Source organism: Lissotriton helveticus, chromosome 2_2, assembly GCF_964261635.1.
Source record: "Lissotriton helveticus chromosome 2_2, aLisHel1.1, whole genome shotgun sequence".
Lineage (NCBI taxonomy): Eukaryota > Metazoa > Chordata > Amphibia > Caudata > Salamandridae > Lissotriton > Lissotriton helveticus.
The window spans coordinates 15,100,116-15,123,008 of NC_136060.1; the positions used below are offsets into that span (position 1 = coordinate 15,100,116).

Here is a 22,893-nt window from a genome sequence, read left to right on the forward strand (position 1 = left end):
GTTCCCCTGATTGAACTGCACGGATTCGTCCAGGTCTCCGCTGCCCCCGTCGTTATGTTACTACGCGTCCCCCGCTCTCCCCCAGTCGCAGCGGCATCCCCTGGCGCACGGCTCACGGCTGAACCGCGGAGGCACCCTCCCTGTCACGCGCCGCCGCTGCTGCACGGAGCAGGAGGCGGAACGGGCTCGTGCGCGCGCGCGGTGTGCTCCTCCCCCGTGTGCGCGAGCGCGCGGGCTGCTGAGAGTGCTGCTGCTCCAACACTGCCGCCGTGCGAGGCGAAGACACGGAGCTGTCCTGCCCGCAAAGCCCCAAGCCCAGCACGCACAGGTGGCGGGAGGATGCGGCCCGGCTCGCCAGGATATTGCACTGCACCGGATCAGGGCGCACAGCACCAGGACCCCCCAGCCATGCAGCCAGTCTTATGGGGAGCCACAGCTGAGCAGGTGGGTGCTGATTTGTCATCTGTTCTGCTTCCTTCATTGATCGTGCCCGGGACGTGCACACTGGCGCCGAGGGTCACTTCTTTCAAGGGGGTGGAGATCACCTGACTTCCAGCTGCATGGAAATGAGTTTGCCCCTGGTCAACCTGCCCCCTTTTAAACCGAGAGCAGTTCATCCCGGGGTTACGGTAACTTGTACAGACTATAACCTTCACACACACACGTGTCTCTATTTATTTACACTGTCTTATGTAGCGTGATGTAGAAACATAACGGGTGTCGAGGCGCTTTACAATTTCCTAACGTGTTATATTTACCACAATATGTCCCTGAAACATGCACGTGCGCACGCGAGCTGTAAAAGTCTCCCCCCTTAATACGAACATACTTTTGTATGTTGCGAAGTCGAGTCTTCCACCGCAGTGCCCACTAGCCGTGCTACCCTTCACTGGAGGGCACGTTTAATGCCCGCACTCCCGGGATGGAAGACGGGTCTTGGTACTGCATCTGCGAGTCCAGCGGGTCCCCGCCGAGCGGGCAGCGGCGAGCTGGGTTGCCCAAGTGAGATCCAGCCCCGGACTAAGCCCTCTGCCCTCCTGCTCAACCCTGTGCCCTGCGCCTCCCCCCGCACGGGTGCAGCCGAGGCGAAGACCCCTGTCCAGCCAACCATTGCTTCCTGCTTCCCCGTGATGCTGCAGCAGGTGGACGGACAACATCCCAGTGTCTCTCCCCAGCATCCTCCCGGGTCACTGCTCGTGCTTCCCGGCCGCTGCCGCTAGAGCACAGGCGTTGGGTCACTCAAAGAGCGTCTCCCGCGTGCATTTTATTCAAAGTATCTCAAACTTTACCATCACCTTGTCGGCAGCAAGTTTTCATCGTTCCGCTTCCTTAACTTTGATGTCCGAGATCGTATCTACCAAATAAATTGGGTACGTGGTCAACTCAAAATGAAGCACCATACAGACATTCAGATACATTCTCTAACTTTTTGTAGATACCCTTTTAAACAAAAACATTATAAAGTTTTACGTGTCAGTGCAGCAACGTCGGACCTATTTTTGAACGGGTTTCTTGTGGCGTACGTCTGAGCATCTCCACTTATCTTGCACTCTTTCCGTTGCCATCACACAGGATAAAATGCAACTACCCGGTTAACTGGATGTGTGTTCCAGTCGCCTATAACCCTAGTTATAGAACATCTTAAGGAAAATTGCCCTAAAAGAGTTCTTTATTTTATAGACCGCGAAGCAACAAAAGTAGCGTTGCACCTGCCATTTTTGCACATCCAAATCTATATTTCCCTCTCTTACACACGATCAGCCCATTGCATTATATTTCATAGTATATATTTAAGTTTAGGATTATTGCAACCAGCCTTTTAATATGCAGTCGGAGACCCCCCACCTTTGACAAATACGCACTAGAACTATTTATTTAAATTTCGAGGTGCTGAAATACGTCTGACACATTTGCAGCCCGGTTCATGCTTTCCCCCCCCCCATTATAATTAGCTGCCCTTAGTGATTAATCTATTTAGGGTAAATCTTTCATGAAAGACGAGTTCATTATGACGTTCTTTAAGTTTTTGCGACTTTTTGTGAACTTGATGCATTCTTTTGTGAACCTTTGTGACTCCTTTGAGTATCTTAAATTGCTAACTATACAGGAGTCTGGGTGATCTCCCCGCCTCTTGTACGTGGTGTGTATTTTTTTGGAACACACATGGGCCCAGTTGCACGAAGCAGTAAATGTGACAGAAAGCAGCACATCCGTGTGCACACAAGAGTTGTGCTGCGAGGACAGTGCAGAGTGTGATGATGTGTATGTTTGCAGTGCGCAGCCAGTCGCAGGGCACAAGTCGATCACAGTTTGCGCTCTGCTCATTGTTTCCGGGGCTTGATCGTGGCTATTTCATCGTGCCTGGTGACCTTCTGTCGTGTTGTATGGCAGGAGAGGGACGCATGGCAGCTTGGCATTGGGTGCTAGATTTATTTTACCCTCTACTGCATTTATCCGAGCCACTAAAACTTCTTAGCTCTCAACTTTTTCTGACTTTGATGGCGTTCTTTCCTTTCAGAGGCCTTTCAGTCAGATTCTGCCAAGGCACTTATTTCGGAGAATTTTGTATCCAGTAAACATTAGAAGTTGCCAATAATAATTGGAAGGCATTTCAAACAAAAAAGCTTCAATTAAAAAGTGAATCCTGCTACCAGTGCTACTCCGAAGACCTACAGGATGGTAGCAGGTGCCCACAATTCTGCCAACATTTGCCCCACATTTTCAGGCTGTTTGGCACTAAATCATTAGGCAAGCTTGGCATGGTTTGAGGTGCTACACGGTGCAGGCAGCTAGCGAGGCTCGCGCTCCTGGCCTCTTCTTGACCTCTTTTTCTGATACATAGAATCTGTGGCGTAGAGATGATTGCACGGGGCCAGTGATGCTGCCAGCCCTTTCAATTTTGTTCACAGATTCGCTCTGCGCTGTAAAATTCAAGTTTTGTGGCTGGTTTCACTTTCACAAAAGGATTGGAATGACTGCAGGTTTTTTTAAACCTTTTTTCAGAGAATCCCTCTTCTCATTTTGTCTATAAGTAAAACAAGAGAAAATCAGTTTTCAAGTACATTTTCTTCTTGCGCCAGATAAATAAATACATTAACATGAATACAATACTCGGCTGGCTTTCTATGCTTTAAGTGCATGTGCATGAAATGTCTGACCGTCACCACTGAGCCGAGTTCTGTAGTAGCCTTCTGTACCCTGGTGGGTGCGGCACTTGACTTTCTGTAGCCGTGCCCGCTGAAGCTGGCCTCTCACTTCCCAGTCACTTATCCACTTTATTGAGCTTCTAAGTGCTGGTAGCATGTTGGAAGTAGTAAGAAGCAATGGGCTAAAGAAATAAAATCTTGCCTGTTGCCCGCTACACCGAGTCCCACCAAAACCCTGCCTCTACGTTTTTACTGCTGGTGGCTTTAGATGCTGCAGTGGCTAGCAGTAGAAGCATTAATGTGCATGCCATGTAGTGCAGTAAAGTGTTTTCTGCCACTCGTCTTGCGTGTGTGTTTGCTGGGGCACCATGCATCACCTTCTGATGTCAAACATGGTTCTGCACTCTGCCCACCTCCAAAGATGGATGATTAAACTGAGAAATCGCTTACAGGCATCACTCACTATATTTACAGCTAAGTCACAAGGCGAGAACCCTTAATCCTACAGCAAGACCTTTTAACCTGCTTTCCATGCAAGTATCCCAAACCCATGCACGGAGAAGGGAGGTAGATAAAGAGCATTTACTCTGCTGCTGCAACTAATCTCGGTGGAGTTTATGTACTGTCTCTTTCAGTACAAGTAACATTGTCTGCTTAGCTGTTGTTTTCTCCAAGCGGTCTTTAGGACCCCAGCGTGATGCTAGTTTGGGCTGAAGAGTATGCCATTGATTATGTATCTCAATATCTCACTCATTAAACACCTGCCTAAAATTTATTGTATTTCGGGCATCAATATCGGGTACAAACTAGCCCTTTTGTCCACACAATGGAAAGAGTCCCAGAAAAACGAGCTCTACCATCATATTCATCACAATATACTACAGAGTGATATACAGAAGGCTACAACTCTTGGGTAGCCAAGCGCTTTGAAACTAAATGCTGCTGATAAGTATGGTTGTAAATGAGAGGGCACTCGGGGAAGCTGAAGAAACAGGCTTATGTGAAAGTTTTGCTCTTTCCTCGTTTGTGGTGCCTGATAGTTCTATCTCAGCACCAAAATATGTGCATTGCTACTTGAACATTTTATGGTAAACAGTTGAATATTACGAAGATAGAGTAATGTTATATTCTCAGTGATTGACCTGTATTGTATGTTTGTTTCTATGTGCACTTAAAATACATTTGTGTTGAGTTGGTGGTGTTATTGGACGCACAACATTAAATTAACATGGACTAAAGGATAAGCATGTTTTGTGTGGAAATGGCACCATGCGGAATTTTGTATTTTAGGGGGCTTTTTAATGAACCTTTTTCTTAGACCTCTGTGAAGTATATTGTATTGTATTGTAAATGCATTTATATAGCGCATACTACCCCTGACGAGGTGTCGAAGCGCTTTTTCGGCGAGTGCCAGCCTAGTCAGTTCCTCTGTAGTATTTCTGTTGTAGTAACATACGGGCTTGATTGAAATATGCTGATACCATCAAGAACAAACCACTCGAAGTCATATCATAGAACATCCAGATCATTAAGTAGGAAGTTGCAACAAAAGACATCTCTCATAGATATGATATCTACTCCATTTCTCTTGAAGTGCTTCCTGTGGTTGGAGAGCGGTGGAGATGTTTTGGTTCACCTTTGTGATGGTTACTAACAAGTATTAGGGTGTGATTAGCTGGGCTTCTACCCGTACTCCATTGTTATTTCTTTGTTTAGGATCTCCTAGGCAGAGAGAGTAAATTTGGTGTCATCAGCATATGTATGTCATCCCTTTTCCATTATAAAGGGGAGATCGTAGATGTTTGCCAGATACGTGGGGCTGGCCGTCATAAACCCTGGTGGCTTCACGCATCATATGAAGGTGGAGGTGGGATCTCTGCGGTCTTGGAGTGCTGGCTGAGCTTTTGAATCTGAGAGACGCTAGCAAAACCAAGTCCCATTTGCTGCTTTGGCACTATTTTTAGTCTTGGTACCAGTGACCTGTGGTTCGGCATGGCAAAGTTGGCGAGCTTTAGGTGAGTACAGAAGGTTCTGGGTCAGAACACATTTGACTTTTAAGTAGTGAAAGGTGAGTGCACATGAGCTATTAATTTAACACAGATTTTAACCTTCGTTTCATACACTAATAAATAATTTGCTTGAAATTTGCATGCAAGATTTGATTAACTTCTAGAATGGAGAAGTCAACAGTTAAAATCTTAGTGTTTGTTGCTCAGATCATTCTGCAGTATGTTTGAAAGCACGACGTAGAACATTGTTCCCTCTACTAACTACAGAGTTTTTCTACAACCTAAGCATATTTCACTCGGTGCTTTGTCTCAACAGTAGAAATATTGATGTAAAATATTAACTGTAAAAGACAAAACAAGTAGTAGTACCACTTATTACATTCCATCGATGTACAAGAACACCTCATCAATACATGCCTAATTGTAAAATAATACACCACCATGAGTACCTTAATTAGTGTGTCCTAATTAATGGCTTTCCGATGAGGCTGGATGCAGCACATAGCTGAATGTTGTTTCTGAAATGCAATAACAATGGCATGGGTCACTCTTCATTTATCTAGCCTGTTGGCAGCAGAGGCTCACACATGGCGCACGCGTTGCATAAACATCTGCTTCGTGCAAGGGAGCTCTTTTTAGGTCTGCTGTGCCAAGGTTCCGGTAGGGAGTGACAAATGAAGGAACCTGCTAGCCATGGCAGAGTGATTTCTCTGCAAAACCCCGTCAGCTAATTCCCTGCACATCGTGTGGCGAGAATATATTTATCCAGCTGTACGGTTCGCTCAGCCGGCGTGTTAAATCTTTTCGCGTGGTGTGTTATGCATGTATGGTTTCTGAGTGAAGTCACAAACGATCATTGGTATATTCCCCCTGAAAGGTCTTCCGTGCATTTAGGCTTCAGTCTAGCTCCAATGTAGGAGTTCACTTTTCCCAAAATACTGAAAACCTGACCAGAATAGGTTTTGAGGAAAATTAATTCAAGGGTCAGACTTTGAAATGTACGGATTTAACTGGTGATGGTGAACAGATCTCGCTGTAACCAAATCTTGCGATCTCTTGGTTTTTGAGAAGTGGGCTCTTGAGCGGATGCTCACCAGATGAGGTCTAAGGTGGATAAGGCAGGAAGTGAAGCTTCCGCACAAGCTCTTTACTTAGATGTTGCCTGAAGTGTTATATCCTCTCTTGACCCTACCTCACATACATGATCCAGGAAAGGACATTATTGTATATCCAAACTTAACCAAAGTGTTGCTTTAATGAGCCTGGGCTGTTTTGACGTCTAATGTGTGTGTATGGTTTCAACATCGAGGGCATTTTATTCATGACGTTTCATTCATTCTTCATATATCTACAGCCTTAAACATGTGCCAAAGGCAGGACACTCTGCTCTAATCATCACAATGTGCATACTAGTTCTTATTGAAGGAGAAGCAGGAGATGTGGTCTAGCGGCTGGCTTGTTTTGTCGACTGTGCAAGTGGGTAGTTAGCATTCTAAGCACTGCTTCACCACTTGACCAAATTGTGTGATCCTGGACTAGTCACTTTACCTCGCTGTGACACATTTGCATTGTAAGCTAACACTCAGATTGCTTATTCAGAACAAAGTGACACCAAACTATACCATAGAAAATTGTTTTATATTCAGAATGCATTTTTGAATAACTTGTCCAGTGTAATAGAATATTAAATGCTTCCTTCAGGCGCATTGATTTACCCCTAAATTTGGTCGTTGCTGTCTGCAAGAGAACATTTTATGTTCACAATGTTTATCACCTTTTATATTAAAAATGCGTTTGTCAAAGATCCCTCTGCATTGCTGTTTTTTTCCCCCTCAAAAATCCTTTACAGTTTCAAATGACAAGCTCCATACACCATGTCAGTGCCTTTGCTTTGTGCCTTTGCTTTGTTTGTTCCTGCCTGGAGCGGGATGCCATACCTGGATTGATGTGCAGGCAAGGCTGCCGGTGTGGTGCGCCCTATTCTTCCCTGCATGATCCCGCCGCCGCTGCCAGCTACCACCCAGCTTAAAAGGGAAAAAAATCCTGAGCCGTGAGAATCTTCCAAGTCACGTCTCGCTGTTCAGTCGAACGGTGGAGTGAGCGGAAACGAAGAGTGCTGTTTGAACAGCTGGGAAGTAGTGGAGAAACCAGAGTATATGCCTTGGCATGTCTAAAACCACCCAGCACTGGAAGGAGTCCATGGACAGAGCTAGGGAAAGGGCTTGCCCTTTGTTGCAGGTGTGTGCATGAACCAATGAAGCATCTTGTTGCGCAGTTCTATTATGTCTCTCTTACTCAGGGGCTCACTTTCCACTTTTACATCGCTGCTTAAAAAGTTTGAATCTCTAGATGCATTGCAAAATTGAGGAATAGTCAATGCTGCGGTAGGTATGACTTTACACTGACCATCTGATGACGTCAAGGAATTATTACCTAGAAACACATTTAGAAAACCCGCTTGAGAGCAACACTGTGCATCAACTCCGCACATGATAGCCCTATTCTCCACAGCCAGCGTACCTACGCTTTCTCACTGTGTAGGAAGACTGAGCGAAAAGTGAAGAAAGCAGGGAAATTGTGACTTGGAGATACCAGTCCCTCCGTGTTCCCTTTTTTGACCATAAGGATTGTGTTAATTCATTTGAGGGTTGTATAAAGAGAGGCATGCCTTATTTTGGTTACTTGAGTCTTGTGAGTGAAGAGTCATTGATAGAGGTAGTAGCGCCTTGTTATATTATTTCAAGTAAAGATCCCTTTGCTGCACAGAAAGTTGAATTATATGTACGTTTGGAAAGTTGTTTCAGACGATTTCTTAACACCGTGCCTGTAGTTTACTTCAACTTTTACAATTAGTTTGAGTGTTCTCCATATCCAAGGACCATGCATGGACTCCGAGCAGCTTCTACATCGTGGAAGCCAGAGATCACCTGGGGGATGAGGTTGGGGTGGGGGCATAATCTATCAACTTGAAGCATGGGGCATACCACTGTGTTCCAGTGAATTGAGTGCATTTCGAATCCCCATCTAAAGCACTGAGCAAGAGTCCAGTGGTGTTTCTGTCAAATGAAACTGATATATGCTTGGGAGTTTTTGAACTTATGATTGGTTGGTGTGGAGGCCACTGCTTAGACTGACACCACTTCTTTGGCATGTTGGAGAATATCTCTGACATATGCTAGGCATGAAAGTGTATGTGCCTTTAAAGGGCTTTTTTTTAATTAATTGTACGTTTTCCAGGACTGGATGATCTTATGCACCCAGCAGCGACGGTTTTCATACGATGACCAGCAGTCCACAAATCTTGTAATGCACATTTGAGTTAGAGTTTCATAAGCAAGCTGTTATGGGGTGAGATCTGCAGAAACAATGCCATTCATTAAAGCAACAAGCCATTTCCTGCCATCGGTTTCTATGTTTTGTAGTTTTTATGGGGCATAGAGTGACTGCATATTGTCATTTGTCACAACTTTTATCAGACACCAATCTTTGTGGGGTCGCTATTTATCAATAATAAGATACTTTCAAATGGTTCACCATTTGGTTTTGCAGTTTCATCCTAGCTACTAGGTATTTTTAGGGTAGTGGTTGGTTTTATTTCAAGCCTGTAGTTATAGTGCATTCTTTGTGCTATCGGTTTATAGTGGTAACATTTCATTGTAAATATCAGAAAGCAAAGGGAATAATATGACCACATGTATCCTCGTTTTAGGATTTTTAGATTTTCATAAAAACAAAATTACTAACAGGTGATGCACAGTGTGATTTGCATTTCCCTTACAAACTGTGCCAGGAGAGGTAGGAGAAACCAGGGTAAAGAATCTTTATGGGGCCAACGGGAAGCACGCTAAAGCACCAAATGTGAATGATATCTGTCTGCAGTGATGGAAGAAAGAGACGGAGTAAAGGGGCTGAGAGAAAATTTACTCGTGCACTTAAAAATTAAGGATAGGTGGATTGCTCAAAAAAATTAAAATAAAAGTGCAACATTTAGTGAACATGGGATAGGTCTTTTACGCCAGTGTTTTGTCCTTCCTAAATTTAACGTAGCTCAGTGCTGATCATTCTGTTGTTATTCACTCATTACCGAGCTTAATACTGCCTTGTATCAGAAATACAGACATTTTAACTCCAGACACTTCATGGTTAGTTACATCACTGCCTTTTTCGTAAATGGAGTGCTAAGTGAATTGCCAGCTACCAGGCCTGCTGCAGTGGAGTGTGTTTTAGTTTGTTGTTTGATGTATTACATTAACAAATCATGATCATTATGGTGCCGTGGATTTAATGTGCAATAGTACTGGCATGCTGCAGAAGATGGGCCTGCTGACAGCCGCACAAAATTAGATAGTTATATCAGCAAAAACCCTGAATCACAGATGTGTTGGTTCTTTTGTGGCGTAGAATTCAAGGCCATTGTCAGGGATCAAAGATTCAGAATGTTTATTTTGTTTATTTTTTTCACTGTTTTTTTGTGAGTAGGTAGTTATGTGCCAGCGCACAGTACATGCATTCATACATTAAAATCTAAAGAGACAAATGTGTGTCAAGGTGATTGATGGTGCAATGGTGGTGTGGATTATGAGACGGACTGGAAAGCGATGGTTCATAGGTGGGCTGAAAAGTGATGGGTCACAGTGCGTTTTGCTTCCTTGGTGTCGACATAATGTTATGTGCAGCCTGAATTAGTTGATATTTAGTTAATATATCTATTCACGAATCCGAGTTTGGTGGGCTGAGAAATCCCTTCAGATTGAAAGCTAGTTCTTATACCATCTGAATTGTTCTCCAGCTGCGCCGCAGAGTTGTTTAAGAGTGTGTTGTGCTCTCTATCTCTACCTTTAAAGTGTGGAGTCTGTAGACATAAGAGGATCTTGCTTTAGAGTGACTGCAGCCATCTACACCCAGACCCACAAACCTATCCTTCACAGACGACTTATTAAAAGGCATCCTGTAAAGAGCTTCTATTGAGGGTGCCCATTGGGCATTGCAGCACTGACCCGAAGTGGAGCTAAAGCCCGATGATGAAGCTTGACACCTATATAGGTGTGTGAGAACACTTGTTCCTAAATAGTCCCGCTCCATACTGACTCTTTAGAACTTGTCTAACCTGAGTAGAATCACATATCCCGATAGGAACTGCATACTCCCTTTCCTGTATCTATTGTGTGGGATCATGTATGATGGACCTTAATGCACTCTGAGTCCCTTTTTTTCAATGAAAACATTCTTAATCCATTCATTTTTGATAATTTTGGCAACTACAGCCTGCTCTGTGGTTGGCTATTCCTTGTGGAACTTCACACTGCGGAAGTCCACATTCATTCTTTGTGTAACTCTCTAAATAGCTGGGAGGCTATGCCAGTTGTGCAGAAGGCTAAAAGCAAATTAGAGTTTCCAAGCAAAGGTCATAAAAATGAAGCAGTACAAACTGTCTGAGAGCAGACCCACATATGTACAAGGGGCACATGATTTTGAAAAGCATAGTAATCCTGGAACAAGAGGTAAATATGTATTATGATAATTTAAATGCATTTTGTAGAATACACCTTTCCAAAAGGGCTTCTGGAGCACTGTACAATTGCATACAATCAGGATAATGCATATAATCTCGGTGTTATTTGACACACAAGTCCACCCAAAAAACTCTTTAAAAAATAATGATCAAGACAACAGTGGAACTGTAATGGTAATTTTCAGAAAGCAATTTAAGACGAAACATTTTCAGCCCCATCTAAAACACGCATAGAGGTGCCACGTTAAAGAGGCACAAACAAAATCTCTCTCAATTTGAGAGGGACGAGGGGTTAATTAAAATCCCTGGTGGGATGTTATAGCCCTTACAGCTCTAGTGATCTGCATTTTGGAGTTCTTGGTCCAAGTGGGCTGTGAGCTTCTAAGCTATTAGCTAGGTATTTTCAAGGAATAACTTGGGAAAGAGGCTCTGATGTAACTCAGGTCACTATTTGCTTGAGGGAGGGCATAGAAATGAATCTGATAGTAAAGGCAAACACAGTGAGCACACCTGAAAAGAAAGGACTGAGACTGGCACAATAGTTGCTTGTCAGGATATTGAGATCAATAATATTGACCTGCACATATATCGACTCCACGAAATTGATTACCACTACATCATCAATGTAAGCATGTATAGGGAGTTATAGATGTACTGTTACTATCGACATCTGGATATATAGGCAATTCTATTGTGGGTTGATATTAAAACGTCAATATTGTGACTCGCCACCAAAACAATTGGAGATATAAAATAAAGAGTAAAATGGAGACCAAGTAAAGCGAGCGTCATTTGAAGATGGGCACCTTCTGTGCTTCCCAGACTTCATATTCTGTGTGTCTACAATTTAAGAACATAACATTTTCTTTTTTATTCAAGATATTAAAAAGATTATGGTAAGGTGATGTAAAGCATACACCATCGAGGGCATGTAGACTCCTACAGATGGAAGCATTGGGGATATAGAGTAGAGTAAAAAGCTTCCTCAAACAGTATTCTTTTTACTTTGGTACGTTTTTTGAGTGAAACAAGAACATAGAAAGATTACATTGGGCCATGTTAACACGTTTCATTTACTGCACTTTGAGCCATCACAAGTATAGTTTAACACGTTATAAAAAAAAAATTTTTTCATTATTTCAAGAATCTGCTTTTATGGCAAATTGATATCAGCATCTGACGGGATTGGGAGTACAAAACAGGGTTTTAGATTTATAGTTTTGCATTCAAGTAGTACAGGAATGTCGCATTGTTTTACCCGTGACATTTCTGGCTCTGCATGTTATGTGCACTCTAACCGACATTTAATTGGCTCCGTTGTTTTTGCTTCCAGATCTGCTTGTAAGGGTAAAATGTAGTGTTGTCTTTTGTGTACGCATCTCTGACCCATTACTGCATATTGTATTTTTATTTTGTTTTCTTTCCATTGCAGGCTTTGTTAATAATATGTTGCCTACTCTCTAGTCGGAAATGAGTGTTTAGGACACATATTTTTCTTGCAGTCCTGTTGTGCTCTCGGAAAAAGAAGTCTCTGAATGGAGTTGTTTGTGCGTTATACCACTGCAGTGTGTGTCCTTTCTACCGATGCAACAAAGACTGCCATATTTCTGAGACTCCTGGAGAGAGGTTAAAGTTGTAACACGTACAGCCAAGACCAATTCCAAGACCTACTCCAAATTAATCTCCTGTTTTCTTGGTCTATGCCAGTGCTTCACTGTTGTGCTGTATTTTGATACATTAGCTCATCCGGCTGCAGATATCCCCTGCAAAAAAGAACAGTTAAACAGAGCCTGTTTTGAGACTACTAATCCCAGGGTTTCTAGTTGTTTTAGAAAATGCAATGGGTGCGACTGATTAAAGGGTTTCATACACTGGGGTTCTGTTCATTGAGTTAAAGCTCAGTGATTGGGGTTGGAAAGCTGTTCGGACCAGGCTAAGGTCAGCTGTTTGCATAGCACACATTTTGTTGGGAAATTACTATTTATTATCTGCCCTCGGTATTTAGTTGTACATTGGGGGATAGTAGGTGGACATGCCAATACAACGTGACATCATTAAGAACTTTTATGGCCCACTAATCAAAAAACTCCCCCCCTGTAGTGCCCTGGTGTGCCTTCATTAGTACTGTTCTGTAGTTTCTAACCTGTTTGTAAACAAAGTCATTTGACGTGTAGACATTGTTCCTTCCCTACTTGACAGCCTTGTCGCATGCATAGATGAGGCTAACACTATATCAAACGTTTCAATAAACCACACCAGTATGCAGGGCATCGGCAGCTCTGAAACTGCAAGGAATAAGGATCACAAATATATCATTTTACCACATTTAAGGTTAACGTTTTATTAGTCAGTATGACATCCTTCTAGTGTCACACAAAATGCCATTCGGTCTACTCCATGTTCAGATGAAAACCAGGAACACAATTGTGTGTGTGTGTATGTATGGGTGAATGTGTGTGTGTTTCGCCATCCTTGATTGAATTCTTCTAAATAGACAAACTTAGAACCCCGAAAAATGTACCTTACCACTGTTAGAACAGCGGGGGTTTCAAGCCTGGACAGAGATTGCACGATCAGAGGCAGTGAGTAAAAAAGAAAAGAAATAGTAGACAAAATATTCTAATGTGGTTAAGCATCACAAAGCTTTTGAGATTAGGCACAAACATTCTATTAAGTAGTTCATGTACAAAAAACATAACATCTATGGGACAAATGCCCAAAAATATGTATAGGTTATATGGAAATATTTTGTGGATATCAAATCATTGTGATGAGACTGAGATCTAAGGTACCAGAGCTGATGACTTTGTTTAGTGACAGTACTATTGAGCAAACAATTGATGACCTAAAAAAGAACACAGGATCCGTGCAAAGACGGACTCTAAGTTCAGTAAAGTTCTGACGCTCGGACCACCAGTTGACCTTCCTTCCTCCAGATGACATAGAGAGAGTCATTTCTATATCATATACTTCGGTATATTGTAGTTCTTGTTTACTTAAGTCTGTGTGAAGTGTGATCATGGAGTTATTAGTCTCTTGACCAGCAGTACTTTGATGCCTCTAAAATCTGTATACAGAACTGTGGCAATTGGATTCCTTAATGAAGAACTGCTTGTTTTGCCCCATAATAACTCTGCCACCATATGCGGAGAGCATCTACCACTATGTCTGCATAGTAGAGGTCGTTTTTAATAAAAGGGATACAGTAAGGCAATTGATTAATACTTTCAACGCTGTTCTTCTTGTTGGTCATTCAAATCTATTTTCTGAAAAAACTTCATCCAGATAGTAAGAATTTATAAAGCTGCCGGCACCGCTGTTTTTAAATTCATCTGTGGCAAATGTCCCGAAGATTTATCCTTGTATTTTATACATACTTAAGTGACGCATGATATTTACCCATAAGTCTTTTTATCTTCATGCACATGTCTATTGATTTCATGTAAACATGACAAACCGTCCACTGTGAAGAGAGACGTTCTGCATATTTATCAACAAATGCTGCATTTGACGTCCTCTTCATTCATTCATTTCATGATTCATAAAGCACTTTTCCAATTTCAAAAAGCTCCTTTTAAATCGATTGGTGGTGGCATAAATTAATAAAAATGAGCTAATTTTCAGAGAAATGATCTCGTTACCATTCAGCCTATCAATCAATTTTAATTATATCACAGCAAAATGAAACGAGAAATATTCGTTTTAATTGCATGCACACAGCTGGTACATAAATAGGGTTCTCAGCACATCATTGGATACAAAACACAAAATGTATTTTTTTTATTGCAAATACTTATAGAAGGAAATAATGTTCATCTCTTACATTTATGAATCCACAGTATATAGGAAATGATGTCATTAAAATACATTTGAGCTCTCAATCATATGTTGTCCTCTGTTCCTTTGCAATATGCAGAATTCGAACAACATCACACCGATGAATTGGAAAATGCCTGTCTTAAATTTGTAACACAAATTTCTTCAATGACTCCTGAGGGGCAAATATGCTACCAGTCTCCCCCTCCTGCAAGAATGATAAAGTCAAGATTAGACGAGGATTTTTCCCAGGCAATCACTGTGCTCGTTTATTAAATATAAAAGACGAGCTCAGTGAAAAAACTGTTGCCTGTTTTAGCCACAGGAGCTGCATTCTCCCAGCCCTGTTGTCCTATCAAGGTAAAACCGAATCTATGAGCACCTGCCCACTTTGAGATAGCTTGTTCTCCGAGGATCTGAGATAGTTCTGCAGTGAATGCAACATCACCTACAAATCACATAAATTTTTTCTTTGAAAGTTTTCTTTTCAAATTACCCAGTGTATGCATTCAATGATTACTGTCTCTGCTAGTGCTCCTGTATGCAAACATTGGGGCTGCATCGTGTAAGTGTATTTAGATATGTGTGAAATATATATATATTTCCACTGAAAAATCCAAAGACAATTTACTTCCTAATTAGTTCTTTAAAATGATCTAAGGGTTTATGGAGTAATGTGATTAGAAGTATCTTAAATGATGTCATGAGTGATTTCATAAAATATGTGATCAATGGTGTCATTTAACATGTGGTGATTGGTGTAATATGTGAGGTTCTGAGTACAGCATGATTGGGGGCACTAGTTATAGCTAGCTCACTGAACTATATACCTGGTGAAAGTTAGTGGATTTGCACGATTTTAATCATATATTTTGGTGTTATTTTAACACCTAACTATAATGTCACTTTAACCTTTATTTAACATATGTTAAGAGCTTTTTACCTTACCTAATGGTAATGTCACTTTACATTTTTTTGTGTGAATTTCTGTTTATAGAAAAAAATTGTAAATCTAGCATGTGTAACAGTTTCTTCAGGGTGGGATTGGTTAGTTCTTGGATGGGAAACCACATGCAAATAGCAGGTTCTGTAGGGATTGTGGCAGACTCGTCTTTTTCCTCCATAATTTGTGTTTCTTTTTCATAACCATTAATAAATGTTTTAAAGATCAAACATTTCATAGCAGACTTGAGCCTACAACTCAGTAATGGCAAATTGTTACTGCTTTGAGCACCCTGGATCCACTGGTAACCAAGTAAAATTACAAGGCTCTTTGTTACTAAAAACACTAATCAGGCTGGCAGTCAGGGCTTTAGGCTAGTGACAGTACTAGGGCCTAAAAGAGGGCTGACTGTGCCACTGTGGGTGTGCAAATGAAATACGTGTGTATGGTATTTCTATAGTGCAAACATAGTGAAAAGGCAGTGGAGTGCTGTACATGGCAAAAACCAAGCATAAAATCAACAAGCTGGTTTGTGGATGGTTAATGCATTGTGTTGTAGTCTTCTTTAAAGAGGTGAGCCTTTAACTCTTTCCTAAATTGGAACACCTTTGGGGCTGTGCTAATTGATATGGGTATGTTTTTCCAGACCCTGGTTGCATAGATCTAAAAAGTCTGCTGTCTTGGATTTTTTTTTTCTTTTTCTTTTTACACTTCTTAGTCTGCAGTCTGATGGTGTCATGACTACGGTTGTACCAAGATATACCCGAGATGGAGAGATTGTCTATAAGATTGGTGAGGGTGCTGGACATGAAAGCTTAGTGTCATTTAACACGTTCTGAGTGATGTATTATGAAAGGGCATAAGCAGTGCATGATGGGGTAAAAGTTAGTTGACTAAACTACAACTACTATATTTAGTTTTTTTATTGCTATAATGTCATTTTTAACCTTTGTTTTTCAGTAAAAAAATATATATATGATTTTTCCACTGAAAAAACTAAAATGTTAATATGAAGTTATACATCAGTAAAGTCGTAAGATATTAACTTGCATTTAAGAAAGCATTGGAGATCCACTGAAAAAGAACTACCTTTTAAAAAAACACAAAACCAGTGAAATTCACCAGTGATATGTAACTGACATAAGTATATTTTGCACCGCCATCAAATTCAGATGTGATCAGTGACGTGATGTGTGAGGTCATGCACAATGCATCAGAAGTCCTGTAATGGCAGCCACTGCATTTTTCTTCATGTTGTGGCCTCTGAGATTGTTCAGTCTTGTTAAAGTCTAGCAGGCCAAACTAATCAGAAAGCACATTTTTAAAACACTTTTTCCTACAGAAACAGACATTTATACATGTTGTACCTTAATTTCTTTTGAAAGACTGAATAGAATTACACCAAATCTCAAAAAGCACACTTTCTGTGCAAATATCTAGAATTCTGCCAAGTTCTATGTAATTCTGGTCAAACATTTTTCCTGCAACATTGTCTAATTTTCCTAAGGAAAATGCATGAGGGAAAAGGTGTTTTAGGGCCCTTTCTTTTACTCGGCATGCAAAACCGATCACCCCGAGCCGAGGTGGATAAACTTTTTTGGGAAAGTTTTGTGAAGATTTGTCCAACAGCGCCAAATTTATCAATATATATATAATATATATATATATATATATATATATATATATATATATATATATTACACATTATACACTCCGACAGATGGACTCACTGAAGGAGATATATTTTTGTTCATTGGTGAGTCCATCCCTTTAAGTCACTTTTTGGATATTTCATTTCTTTGTGGCTCAATGTATCCTTTTGGATCCAGATTCTTGTGCTGACTGTTGTTTTCTTGTGATCCTTCTTCTTTTAGGTAGTGTGTGTATATATACACCAAAATTAGGGAGATGTTAAATGACTTGGAAAAAGTCGGACATGGAAAGGGGATGCTGTACTTATGCAGATGTATTTCTATTAATAGCCCTTTTAAAAATGTTATGCCTCAAATTACTAAAAAGTATCATTTTGAATATTTAGTACTATACGGGATTCTACTCTGCCACAGAAAGCACCTGCTGAACAGAATGACCAAACTGCATGAATTTAGAACTTAATTGGCCAGTTTTTAAGATGCTTGCATACTAATAAAGCTGCCAGGTGTCCCGGAAATGGTGGATCTTTTCTATGTTTGAAACAAACATATGGATTGCAGTCAGTAAGGTGATCTCAAAATCCGATTCCAATTAAGAAAAAAATGGTTTGACAAAGCAATGTTTTCTATTGAACATTTCAAAGTATTCAATCTTTTAACCGCATGCTTGCGGTGCAGATTCCCGCGGTGCGCTGAGTTTTAAAAAAAAAAACGCGGTTCATGACGAGCTCAGCTCGTCATGAGTGTACGAGAGGCGTAACTCATGACGAGCTGAGTTCGTCATGAGCGTCAAAGGGGTTAATAAGACTGTGGAATCTTGGGTTATCATTGAGTAGGACGACGAAATACATTTTTGCCTCAGCTGGTATTTTCTTGATGGGAGTGGTTTGTAAATGATGTATGAACATTTTGGGAGAGAGAGAAAAAATGTCACAGGTATGTGGAACACGCCCATAACACAGGAAGGACGGATAGGAAGAACCAGATTGTCAAATCTGTTCCTAAAATGGAAAATAATTTTCGTAGTCCCGTTCATGGACATGTGTGACATGATACTTACGCCTGATATGCTCTTGATGGACAGCTTTGAATAGCAGTAACACATTACTTGACCTTCACACTTAACTGATGCCATGAAATGATTGCATTTATGGATCACAATAGTATCTGCACCTGCAGGTATGTGGGATTCAAGCCACTTCCCAGAACTACTTCAAGCAAGTGGACTACTTCTGGAAAGTACACTCAGGAAGTGGCCTACTTTCTGAAAGTATTTTGAGAAGTAGGTTACTCACTGGAAAATATTCTTGGAAGTGGCATGGATTACAGAGTATGTTCATGAATTGGTTCACTCTCCTGAAGCAGCAGCAGGGCCGTTATTTAAAGTGAGCCTCAAATCACACCAGTTTCAAGATAATAGTGCAATGGCTCTCAGTCATTTCAAGATAACCTTTCCGCAATATGTAACACTACCAAGAGATGTTCAGTTTTTAGGGATAGCAGACTAACTCTTATGTATATTTTAGAAAGCATTATGTCTTGCACTTAATGTTTCTGCTATATCTGGGTATCCTTTGCCTGCCATCATCACTCATGAGAGTGATAGAATGAAGGCCGGGACAGCTGACCACAATTTTTTTTTTCTTCAGAGTTTTATATAGCGCGAACTAGACCCGAACCGAATCAGGTATCAGAGCGCTTTACATATTTTTCCAGTTACGTTACATTTTACGTTTCCAGTTACTTTCATTTTAGGCACGGGGAGATTAAGTGATTTGCCCAGAATCACAGGACGTTTTGGCGTCGTTACCAAGACTCGAACCCAGATCCCCAGGTCCGAGGTCGAGCGCCCTAGCCGTTAGGCCAATTCCTCTCCCATGGTGGCACTACACCAAGAAGATAAAGAAAACAATGGAGGGTCTTGACCTCACCCCGCGCAGCGTCTAAAGTCTTAGAAAAATAAAATTAAGAAAACGCAAGCATAGCATGATGGGGACCTGACCTGCATGCAAGTGTAAAAAAGAAAGAAAATCCCACGGAGCACGAGGGAAATATGTAAAGCACATGCTTTTATTTTCTTAAAATTTTTCTTCGTCATAGCACCGTTTACATTACTTAATGACAACTATATGAGATGGAAACTCAGAAACTGCTATTTGTGATTTTGATCACAATGGGGCCATGGTCACAAACCAGTTTTAATTGTTCAGGAGTTAAAAAGAATTGATGCTTAAATGGTCACTCTGGTCAACATGACAGGGTACATGGCATAACTTTGGAAACAACCATGCCCCAGTTGGCACTTTGGAAAGCTAAAGACCATATCTAATGTTGGTTTCGGGTTCCACACACTGTGCATAGTCCCGTCCTGAGTGATAACTGGTGATAACATAGCGATATTGCTCAAAATGTCGATATCAGTATATATTTATTGACGTCTGTTTTTGTAAATACAACTTGAGTATATAATCATTTTTGCAGTAGAATTCACACGTATGAGCAAGGTGAACTCAAACCTTAGTAGTGGCTCATGTTTAGAGGCTAAAAGTTTACGAGTTAGAAATTGAAACACATAGCTAATGTTCATGTATAATTTTTTCACAGAGGCCCCTGAGGAAGGGACAATGGTCCCGAAATGCATCGGGCCAATGAATTAAATGAAGGTTATGATGATAACCCTAAAATATACATGCTTGTATGAAGTCAAATACAAAACATGAACTATAAAAGCATATAAAAACCATCAAGAAAAATGAAATGCATCTGAATGCAGAAGAGTGTTTTTTTGAATATTGGTTTTTTGAAAATAAATGCAACGATTGAAAATAAAGTCTGAACTTTTGGAATAATTGGAGTAACTATCCACTGTATACATAGAAAAGGAGGAAATACTACCAAATCAGAGCTGTGCGCCAGGTAGGGTCGTGATCTCTCTATCACGTACCACTTCAAAATAACTTTGGAAACAACCATGCCCCAGTTGGCACTTTGGAAAGCTAAAGACCATATCTAATGTTGGTTTCGGGTTCCACACACTGTGCATAGTCCCGTCCTGTGCTCATTGTACATGTACGCAACCAAAATGGATTGAAACGGAATCCATTTTGTGATTTGTTCGTTGAATGGTTTTTAAGCTATTTTCAATAAGAATATCATAAATATCATATTTAATACTGTAAGGTAGCGTCTATGGTAGAAGCACATGTCTGAAATGTTTGCAAAATATGACACTTGTAGTTTTTTTTTCTAGGTGTTCTCATACAAGTACCATTTTGGCACAATGAATGTCCTCAGTGTGCAAAATCCCATACTCCGAAATGTAACTCCAGTGTGTATTTTCACATCTTACATTTTGTTGTTTTACTTAATTTTGTTTCTCCATAGGGAAAATATTTGTTCCTCTGCCGGCAAAGCCTTCGTCTGCACCTTCATGATATCAGTGGTTGGTGGAATTGCTACATTTGTAGATCTATTTTTTCTGGGTGGTATACTGTTTGCAAATAAGATGCGAACATCATCAATCTTGGCTCTTGAAACCTGCCCCTAACCTTACAGTTCTTAATGTGGAATTTCTACCATAACAACAATATGTCCATACCCGATTTCTTTAACCTCCTAGAGCACGGTGCCGGATCATGATGACGTGAACTACCCCATTGCATTTTCTAATACTCGAGTTAACCCCTTCGATGCAGATGACGAGCTCAGCTCGTCATCAGCGACGGCGCTCGTATGCTGATGACGAGCTGAGCTCGTCATGTAACGCGTTTTTTTGACACACAGCGGGAAAATGCACCGCATCGATGCGGTTAACCACAGCTAACCATGAGGTTTTCCCTTCCATGTCAAAATAAAAGGAAGTAAGTGTGCTCCTAAGCAGGAGCAGGCACACTCAGGAGAGGAAGCTAAATACCGTATCACTGACCTTTTTGTTTATCACTTTCCTAATGAGACATCTCTGTCGTAATAACAATTCCTGACAACCGCCTCTTTCCTGCTGGCAGCGCAGGCGCTCTCCATTGGGGCTTCAGAATACTTTTAATCCTTAAACGCTGACACATAGAGCACACAGCAATCCCAGCTACAGCTGTTTGCAAAACATCGCTTACAAAATTATGGACAGGCTTTGAAGTGTCTGTGGTGGAAAGGAATACATCTGAGAATTTAACTGCTGACAGTGTTTAGGTAATTTAATCTTACCATCTGGAAGAAAGTAAACATATATATATTTTAAATTACATTTTCAAATGGACACCGTCTTACTTTCAGCATTACGTTCATCATAACATCAAAATGGAAGCCTATTGATAAGTAAATTTGCTGATCATTCTTCAGAAATGGACTAATTTGATTGAAAACATGACTTGTAGCTACAAGGCATAGTCGGAAGCACAGAGGATAATGTTGTTCATAGACATGACTTTTAAAATATTTGGAGTTCTGTGATCTGGGGAAGAGGTATGCATTGTTAAAGATAAAAGAAAACAATCATTTAATGTTATTAACTTGAATAAATAACATTTTCCTGTAAGGGCACAGGAACTGCTGTGGTACAAGGGTGTTTTTGTCTCGCCTGTCTTGTGTGAATATTGGTGTTCATGGAACAATTCCAGCAAGTATAAGAGGACTGGGCTAGCTGGAACCTATTAGAATCATACATTCATATAGCGATCACTGCACAGAAGGCAATGAATTGACACAACTTGTAATAGGGATCTTACGTCTGCAACCCAGCGAAGGTGGACTCAGCCGCGGCCTGTGCAGGTAAGAGTGGTGGGGCTGAGGCGGCCGGGCGGGTGGGTGGGTGAGGATTTCGACAGACGACGAGGGAAAATTATTTATTTATTTAATTTTCCCTTGAAAACGGCCCCACTGCCCTTTCTTTCACGGGCCACGGCTGGGTAGACTATGCTAGATGCAGGACATTTTAGCAAAAAGCACCTGTCTGCTCCTAATACCAAAATGTCAGAGACCTGAATGGATTTTTGGGCAATGGAATCTATGTGGACTTAGCCTCTCTTTTGGTTGTCTAACTACATAACAAGAAAAAACCCGTCTCAGGCATCCTTATCGAACCCTGGCAAGATGGACATTTATCCCAAAAAGTTTCCAAATTATCATAGCCTTGTAAGTTTACTGGTGGCACACTGCCAGGGTTTTAGCAAAACAGACTGAAAATTAAGTGTAAGAAGTTGGAGGGCAGGTCATGAAAAACGAGACCGGGTGTGGTGCTAACTGGATCTAAGGCATGGCAACCTCACTGTCTTAACATGACATGGGAATGAAGGTGCACCCATCTCCACCGAAATTAATTTTCCACACATGAATATAGACTGTTGAAGAATTGCTGCCTATAAGGGTCATGGCTTGCTTCCTTTGACCATAAAAATGCCTTTGTCTCAATAAAGGGCATCCTGGGGTAGGCAAGAATTTTCCTTCTATGTGTACGTATACATCTTTATATTTTTTTGAGGATTTTGAAACAGCTGTCTTACATTACATATTATTCTTTTCTTTATTGCTTTGCACCATAGAAGCAAAACCATTTGGCTATACCTGAATGGAAATGTGAAAAACTTATCTTCACCTTAGATTTTTGCCTCAACCCCCATAAGGGCTGTCCAGGGTGTGTAATATGTTGAATACCATTGGTAGGCTTGTCTTAGTTCCTGAACTTTAAACAATTTTTTTGTCTTACTGCCCACTATCAAAATAGAGTTTTACTTATGAAGCGCTGTAACTGAAACCCAGTTAGTAATAAAAAGGATTATAAAATACACAACACTTTTTATTCACGTTAGTTACATGTGTTTTG

At 40.9% G+C, this 22,893-nt stretch overlaps 1 protein-coding gene across 2 annotated transcripts in view; it reads left to right on the forward strand.

Moving 5' to 3' along the window:
- The first annotated feature begins 315 nt into the window (after nucleotides 1-315).
- TENM3 (teneurin transmembrane protein 3) overlaps nucleotides 316-22,893 on the forward strand; it is a 1,441,545-nt gene continuing 1,418,967 nt past the window's right edge. For both annotated transcript variants that reach the window (XM_078677989.1, XM_078677990.1), the window contains exon 1: nucleotides 316-444. The gene's annotated coding sequence lies outside the window, so the exon portion shown is untranslated. The remainder of the gene's footprint in view (nucleotides 445-22,893) is intronic.